This window comes from Natator depressus, chromosome 1 (genome assembly GCF_965152275.1).
Source record: "Natator depressus isolate rNatDep1 chromosome 1, rNatDep2.hap1, whole genome shotgun sequence".
In the NCBI taxonomy this organism is placed as follows: Eukaryota; Metazoa; Chordata; order Testudines; family Cheloniidae; genus Natator; species Natator depressus.
In genome coordinates, this window is record NC_134234.1 from 300,579,201 (window position 1) to 300,588,396 (window position 9,196).

Consider the following 9,196-nt stretch of genomic DNA (forward strand, 5'->3'; position numbering starts at 1 on the left):
CATTGGGGAAGCATCTTGTATTCCTTTACTCCTCTGCACAGCATCATAAGGGAAGGTCATGATCCTGTTTTTAGGTTTTTGGCCTAGATCCTGCAAACTGTTCCATGCAGGCAGACCTGTGGGCCCACACAGAGACTCAATGAAGGCAGAAGGTGCTAGGGTCTATGGAATCACTTGCAGGACTGTGGGTATGTGACAGCCATTTGAAGGTGTTTCTTCTTTCATTTTCAGTACTGGCTTGAAGCACTTTGTGACTTTCCTCTTTAGCACTTCTTGGAGACTCGGAGAAAAAAAACAACAGTGTTCTTGTGCCAGCCATAAACATATATATGAGTTTCTTTAAAAAAGCTTGCAGTTTGGCATAAGAAAGAGCCAGACTTTCTCAGTCTAAACTGCTGGCTGTTGCACAGCTATTCATGAAAGACAGGAAGGTGGAGGAGAGAGGGAAGCACTGGTATGGGATAGGCAAGAACACAGACAGATCTCACAGCGCACCTCCAGATACATAGGGCTGTTCTCAATCTCTATGCTACAGTTAGTCACTGTAGCAAAAATGTCACGGGCCACTTCCCTTTGCTTACATTTCAGCTGTTAAAGTTGCTGGCTGCTTGGCCTGGGGCTTATGTTGAATTTAGCGCGTTTGTGATTTCCTGATATTTGTTGCCGGTACTGCCAAGACGATGTTGTCTCTCCCTTCTCTGCTCTTAGGCTGTGATGGCTCATAGAGCTCTGGAACCCAGCATTATCCACCTCTGCCTCCCCAACCCTTTTGTTCTCCACAAAATAATTAAAACAGAGGCACAGAAGTTACCATAATGTAAACCATTGGCAGAGTCAGAAAAAATAACCTGAGACCTGATTCTCAGTCCCCTGATTCTCCTTTGAATTTATCCATTTAGTTAAACACTTCCTGTGATGTGTAGCTGGTGGCAGTAGACAGAGCTGAATTAAGGGTGGGTCAGCCTCTGCCTGCTCCCCTACATGAGCCAATCACTGCAGGAAGAATGCAGCACAGTGACTATGTTCACAAGTGCTGTATTCAAAGGTGTCAAATACCCTCACTTGTGTCTCCAAAGGCCAACTGAGAGGTCAATATGAGCAATATGGATTTCCAGCAAGGGTATGCATATAGATTACCTCTAAGGAGCTATGCCTACGTTAGCCTGAACTGTTTGTATCTGATTGCCATCACTTTCTGGGGGAAATGTGCACAGCTGCTGTGTGCCCCCGCAACAGGAAGTTTCAGTGTCAGCCTGCTTCTGGATGGGTTCACTTAGGGATGACAAGAATAAAGGCTGTCCATCACTTATTGCTTTAATCATGTTGGCCCCACCGTGTGTGACAAAGAATGGCCAATCTTTAAGCTGCCCATCTTCTAGCACCATATCCAGCATTTCCTGTTGCATATGAAGAAATCATATGCAATATGATTGTCCAACCCCCCATGCAGGGCCGGATTAACTCATAGGGGCTGGAGCCCAGGTGCTCAGGCTAAGGCGGGGCCCACAGGTCCATGAGCCGGATGCAGCCCACTGCTTCTTTTCATCCGGCCCGTGGCAAGTCTCCACGCCATGGGCCAGACTCCAGTCCCAGTGACTTGGTACCCCCGCAACCCCTGTGGGCTGGAGCCGCGAGGCTGGCTCACTGGCATGTCCTTGCAGCCCCAGGCCGGCATTCAGGGAATCTCTGCCCCTGCTCCCAGTGCCAGCCCCGCAGCTCCCATTGGCCGGGAACTGCAGCAATGGAAGCTGCGGGGGCAGCGCCTGTGGGCATGGGCAGCGTGCATTGCGCAGAGCAGCCTGGTCCCTCCGCCTAGGGGCTGGACATGCTGGCCACCTCGGGGAGAAGAGCAGCGCCGAGCCAGGGCGGGCAGGGATCCTGCCTTAGCCCCGCTGCACCGCCGACCAGGAGCCACCAGAGGTAAGCGCCTCCTGCCTGGAGCCTGCACCCCAACCCCCTATCCCAGTCCGGAGCCCCCTTCTGCACCCAAACTCTGTCCTGGACACTGCATCCCCACCTGCACCCCAACCCCCTGTTACAGCCCTGAGCCCCCTCCCACCCCAAACTCCCTCTCAGAGCCCACACCCTGAACCTCCTGCCACACCCCAACTCCCTGTCCCATCACTGGCCCCAACCCCCCCAGCTGGAGCTGCACCCCCTTCCACACCCCAATCCCTGCCCCAGCCCTGAGCCCACTCCCACACTCCAAACCCACAGGGGCCCCACAAAATCTAACAGCCTGAGGGCTCATGGGAGAGTTAATCTGGCCCTTCCCCCATGCTGGCAGAAACCCCTCTGTCTGGACAGCATCCACTGGTGCTCAAAAGACTTAGGGGGTAAAAGGGTGTGACTAGTTAAAGGGTGGAGTGGAGACAAGGATCAGCTATTCTACAAACAATTCTCTCTTCTGAAACCACTTGAACAAAAAGAGGGAAAAAATCAGTGGAAATCTCACACCACGTCTTATATCTCTTGGATTCTCTAGTACAATGGGCCAGTGGAAAAATGGCCACTGAGTTAACCATGTTTCAAGGGGCAGAGGGTTCTGGAAAACTCTACAGGGTTGTGGGACAGTGCATTTCCTGATGGTTAATTGTAGACATATTAGTAGAGTGAGCAACATATTGTGCCTATTAACTTTCTTAATAAAAGTCACCATTGCTGCAATTGCTGAATTTATTTTAAATTACAAACATTGTATTCACTGTGCTCCAGGTGTTACCCTATAAATATCTCTTAATATTCTTGAAATGAAAAGGGAAACTCTTGAACCATTACACATTTGTAATTTTTATTAAAAATTTTAAAACACTTTTTATAACATGTGACACAGTTGCCTAAATCTCCATTTTCCTGGCTGTCTAAACCTGATATGCAGGGTGCAGTTTCAAATTTCCACCTAGTGTTTATGGACATTGAGTTGAGGTGAACTTTGCAGTATATCAAAGTCTAGTGAAGCTAAAAGAAAATAATTTCACAGAGTGCTTTTGCATATATTATTAAGATTCAAGGCCTGATTTTTTCCCTTATAAATAGTGTCCCAAAGACCTGTGATATCCACTGTGTTAAGTGTTGGGTTCAAGAGATTAAGGGCAATGACTGGCATCTAGTTCACTTTTATTTCCATCTCGGTGCAACCTCACATCACTATACATCTGTTTTGTTGATTCAGAAGAGCACTTGAGATGCTTTACAGTTGATTTTGACAAGTGCTACAATTTGAAATGGGTAGATAATTCTTGCTGAGATGATTTCAAAAGTACAGAAATTATAATTTTGAGTAGATATTACCTTGCTTTATTATCAGAATTTTCATGTAATATACTGTGCACTTAAGCGTCTTAATCACATTTCCTTTTTTTTAAAACATTAAATTCTTTTCATCTAATCTAGAAAAGTAGCACAAATTAAAATATTGTTCTAAATATATCTTGTTTTTTTTCCTGCACTGCCGTCAGATCACATAAAATCCCCCCCTTCTTAAAAAACATGTTCATTCCTACCCTTCTTCCCAGACCTGTTGGGTTTGGGATTTAATTAACCAGGGAGACAGGACAGACTGGATAGAAGGGCTGATTAATGCACACCTCGGGTGCATTTCACCTCATGCTTCCAGCACATCGGAGGTGAGGATTAATCAGTGCTATGGCTTGGTCCAGAATGTCTTATTGTGATTATAAAATAGGTATTTGCAAAAAAAAAAAAAACAACCCCCCCCCCAAAACAATCCCCCCCTGCCCCCCACAACATATTCTTTTGCCATGGAAGATCATCCGAGATAGATTTTAAAAAAAATAAGTGTCACATGAAAACACCCCAAACACAATAGAATTATTTAGTGTAAATGTTTTACACAGTGATGTAAAAGAGTTGTGTTCTGTTTGGCAGGTTTTCTGATTCCCTACTTTTTTGGGGTCCCTCTCTTCTCCTACTTCAATAATTGTCTCCTTTTTCATATATTTGTCTCCTTCTTTCTCCCCTACATATTTGTCATCTGCCATCTGTATTTACCAGAGTGTGGGGTTTCTCTAGCCTTCTTCCTGTGGTTCCCATGTGCATTTATAAACCTAATTCTTGGTTATACCCCTGTATATCCAGGGTCACCTCAACGAGCAGTGTAATGGAATTAACTCTGGATTTATACTGGTATACTGACAGCAGAAGCTGCCCAGAGTCGGACACTTGAGGCAACCTGCCCTGTGAGACACTTAGGGCTTGTCTTCATGTATAATGCTACCGTTATGGTGCAGCTGTGCCGTGGTAGCAGTTTAGTGAAGACTCTACTATGTTGATGGGAAAGCTTCTCCCATCAGCATGGCTAATCCACCTCCCCATGAGGCCGTAGTTATGTCAACGGGAGAGCTTCTCAGGTTAGCTCGGTATAACGACATCATTCAGGGGGGTGGATTTTTCACACCCCTGAGCAACAGAGTTATACCAATACAGGTCTGTAGTGTAGACCTGGCCCTACTAGTAAAATACAGTAAGAAAGGGCATAGAGATTTGCAAGTCACAAAGGCTCCCAGGTCCATCACTACTCATCATTTCTTTCACCAGTATCACAGAAGCACCTCTGCACATGGTGGATTTGGCTGGTTTGGGCAGAACTGGGATATTAAGGCATACTTTGGGGAGCTGCTACATTATATATAATGCTCCCATGTGAACTGGCAGCTTACGCCACAAATACACAGGAAGAAGTTAATGCCATTTCAAGCAGAGTTAACTTCTTTGCAGCCGCATACATGTGCCCTCTTGAGGCCTGATCCAAAGCCCATTGAAATCAATGGAAAGACCCTTGGGGAAGGCGCATTGGATCAATGGTAGCACTAATTTTCAGAAAGCTGTGGTGCCAGGGGAGAAGAGGAGTTTGGCCCACTCCATGGGCTGGCACACGAGGCAGAGCCCTGGGATCTCTACGAACTGCCTGTGGGTCTTTGGGCTTGGTGGAAGCACTGCCCTGCCTTCTTCACAAGGCCTCCAACCGCCATCCCTTTGAAAAGAGAATTTGGCTGGAAGTCTGTGAGTTTAAACTTGTGGAATTTCTGGAGGAGTTTTTTTAATTTTCTCTCAAGAGGAGAGAATATAGCCCAGAGTTTTTAAAATACCAAAAGGAAATTAAAAGCTACTCAGTTGTGGGGGAGTGCATAGGGTCCCTCAGGATCAGAACAGACTAGCAGAGGGGAGAGAAGTGTCTGGTGTAGTGACTGAGGGAGAGGGAAACAAGCAACAAAAATAACAAAGCAGGGCTGGGGCTAATATACTGGAGGGAGCAGAGGGAATTTAAAGATGGAGGAGAAAGGGCTGTACAAAAAAGATGATTAGAGCAGCAGACGTGAAGGGTGGGGATGGGAATTCTAAAAAGCCCAGCTTCCCGTCAAACATAAAAAGTGAGGGTCTGAAACTGCAATCTCTGCTCAGGGGAATACTCCTGACTGATGCTGGTAGATACATTGAAGTCAGCTATTCATGTAAGGTCTGCAGGAGGGGTTCCCTTTTTAATGAAAGAGTTTGGGATCACATTTAATTGTATTCTTCAAGCCGTGGAATCACTCTACATGGCACACTGATTTTGTCTTTCCACCTCTTTATGAGATGTTAAAGCTTACCATCCTCAGTCAAGTGATTTCTGTAGCCACCCACAAGACATTAAAAAAATACTTTTTATACTAGGAGGTATGGGTCTGACCCTGCGAACTGTATGTACATAAGTAGTCCTTGCTGACACAAGTTGTGTTTGGACTAAGGTCTGAGACTTATGTTAGCATTTTTCACCAAGAAAAAAATATAGGACCCAATCTTGATCTGTATAGATTTATTCACTGTTTATTTCAACCTCTGCTATTGGTCTGCACAGTGTGAACATTTCAGTTGTATAATTAAAAACACATTATTAGGGCCGGCTCTAGGTTTTTGACCGCCCCAAGGAACAAATTTGCCACCCCAAGCTCTGAGAGCACAAAAGGGTGGCCGGAACGCTGCCCCTGGAATTGTGCCGCCCCAAGCACGTGCTTGCTTTGCTGGCACCTAGAGCCGGTCCTGCATGTTACTGAATATTATTTTTAGTGTCGCATACATGTAGGGCCTGATCCTGCCATCTTTTCTCATATGAGTAGTCCTCACTCAAGGAAGTAGACCCATGGAGTTTTACTTAAATTATATAAGTGGGAGTACATGGAGGAGTAAGTGCTTGCAGGATCCATCCCACAAATAGCAGAGAAAAAGCAAGAAGGTAATTCATGCACAGCTGGTGATATATATATCTGTGGCTTCTAACAAAGTTTCCTCTTGTGTTACATTTGTATTCATATATGTCAAAAAGCAGTGTTATTTCCTTTAAAAATAAATTGGAAGCACAAGTCTGTGGTGTATGATTATTTTATTAACTGATAAATCAGCTAAATCTCAAGGGCATGGAGGAAACATATTTATTTAATTTATAAATAAACTGTATCCATTCAGCATTCCCATCCTTTGTTACGAATATGCACTGCACTAACGAATTCTGATGTATAGAGGTGGTTAAGTATTTTCTGCAAAGTTAGACAAAATATTTTTTTTTCACTCTCTCCTCCCACCCCCAAACTAAAACACACACAATACGGACACACCTGTATTAACAAAGCATTCTGGAGTGCTGATGCTTTCATGAGAGTAAAGCCAATGTTTTCTAATTTTGCTTCCTAACTTTGAGCAGCCAAATCCATATTTGAGCACTTTAACGGAGTGACCTGAGTATCAACAGTTCCTGTTTAAGTAAATGTGAGCTGTGAGAGCTCAGCACCCCTGAAAGATAAGGCCATTTGGATTCCAGTGCTACAGTGAGTTCCACCCATGTGGAGCTCCACTCCCTTCAAATTACGATTTGAAATTTGAACATTTTGACCTGTTTTTCAGAACAGTGTTATGCACAGTGAACCCAATCTTAAGTGATAACTCAAATGACCAACAAAGGTTGGTTACCTAATAAGAGTGGTCTTCTAATAAGATGAAGTAGAGAGCTGCTTGGTGAGAGCGCTCTCGTATCTTTTTAAACACTACTAACCAGAGGTTTCAAGCATCATAGGTGTAGGAACTTTCTGGGCTTATCTCTGACATGAGCCATGCCTGATGCTACTGTGTAAGATAGCTCTCTCAAATGATAGTACTACTAAACATTTGCTGCTTCCAATATCTGAGCCAACTTCTGGAGTATTTAGCAGTATTAACTTCAAATTTTAAAAAAAGGAGGACTTGTGGCACCTTAGAGACTAACCAATTTATTTGAGCATGAGCTTTCGTGAGCTACAGCTCACTTCATAGCTCACGAAAGCTCATGCTCAAATAAATTGGTTAGTCTCTAAGGTGCCACAAGTACTCCTTTTCTTTTTGCGAATACAGACTAACACGGCTGTTACTCTGAAACCGTTCAAATTTTAAGTGTCAACCCTCTCTAGAACCACAGGTTCAAATCCTTTCAGGGTTTACCTAATGCAATTTAAAACACCTTTTCATTATATATTTTAACATGTTTAATATTAAAGAGGATTAGTCCATAATTGTCCATTATGGGGACAACACCTGCAAAATTATGAAGTAATCCTTTTTTTCCTATCTTCTCTTAGCTTTGCTCTCATCCTATGTAAACACTGAATTTTAATTTAACCAAGGTGAGCTGTCTTCACCCCTAATGGCTACAATACACATTCTTTCTCTGTCCACACTGCCACATATTGACTGCTGCTGTGTATGAACAATGGGGCTGAATTACAGTGCTCAGGGTCAGCTGATGGAGCGGGGGAAGATAGAACCCTACAAAGCAAAATTCAATGAGTTTATTAAACTTTAGGCAGGTGTAACATTCATAGCAGGAGAGCATAAGACACTATCTGTTTAAGTACTGTATTTAAAAAAAAAATCTTTGGTGTGATCCTGAAACAACTTACTTATGTGAGTGATCCTTACTGATTTGAGTAGTCCCATGGAAATTAACAGGAGAGCTATCCTTAGATTCTGCCAACTTTGTTCACATTGAGTAGTATGTTACTGCACAAATACTCCTATTGATTTCGTCAGAACTCCCTGTGGAATAAAATTTTACTCAGATCAGTAAGTGGCTCCTTAGCAATGCTTCAAAACGTTACCTTTTTTACACCAATAAGGCAATAACATACATTTATCAATCGGAATATAAAGTTTATAAGGATAGGAACATCAATAGTGACACTTCAAAGGATAAAAATAATATAAGTGATATAAACCCCCATGCATCAGGATATTAACCAAACACTAGCTAACGAGGTTTATTCCATAACTATCCATTATGGGGATTCTAGCACCTCTATCTGACGCATCTGCTGCAGGATGAGATGGTCCACTGAGATGATCCAGTATTGCAGTTCCAACATTCCTAAGCAGCATCATGCACCAGGTGAAATTCTATGATTTTTGTGGCTGCACAGAAGCTCTTGTAAAGTGCTTGCTCCATTTGAGAAACTTACTGTATTGTAGTCATGCTAGAATATGAAAGTAACTAGTGCTGGCTGGACAGTCAGATTTTGATGCTTTTAATATTGATATTTCTTGTATTTTCATCTAAGTTTTCTTATTTCTGTCGCAGGTAACAACTGTTCAGCTGAGAAATCATGTGCATAGTCAACTTCATGGGTCAACTTAATCTCTTGTAAAACCTCATTGACTTCACTCATTAACACCAGAGATTAATTTTGCCCCTTATACTTTATTCTGGGATATATACTCCACTTGCTCAGCTAAATGATCAAATCCAATGCTCCACATACCAGCTTCTAAATTAATTAAAACCATATTTCCTTTACTTCATATGAATTTTGTGGATTTCAGTGCTCATAAAATTAACAGTTTATTGACATGCACTATGCAAGCTACCTCACATAAATCTGCACATGCACTTCCGTTTTGACTGGAAACCTCCCCAGATATTTTAGTTTTGGACCTGTGCTCAGCAGAGGCTGCCAGCTGTGCTCAATCGTGTGGTGTGTTTTCTATGTGGCTTTGTATTCACTACAGATTTAGTCGAGACTGCCACACTTGTTTCACTTGTGGCTCAAAACAAAATTCAATGTGGGCCTCTAGAGAAGAAAAGCTATTGCATTTATCCACTACATACATTGTCCCCTTCTATATTTATTTCACAGTTTCTCAATTGAGTTACCTTCTTTCTGGAATGAAAGAAGGG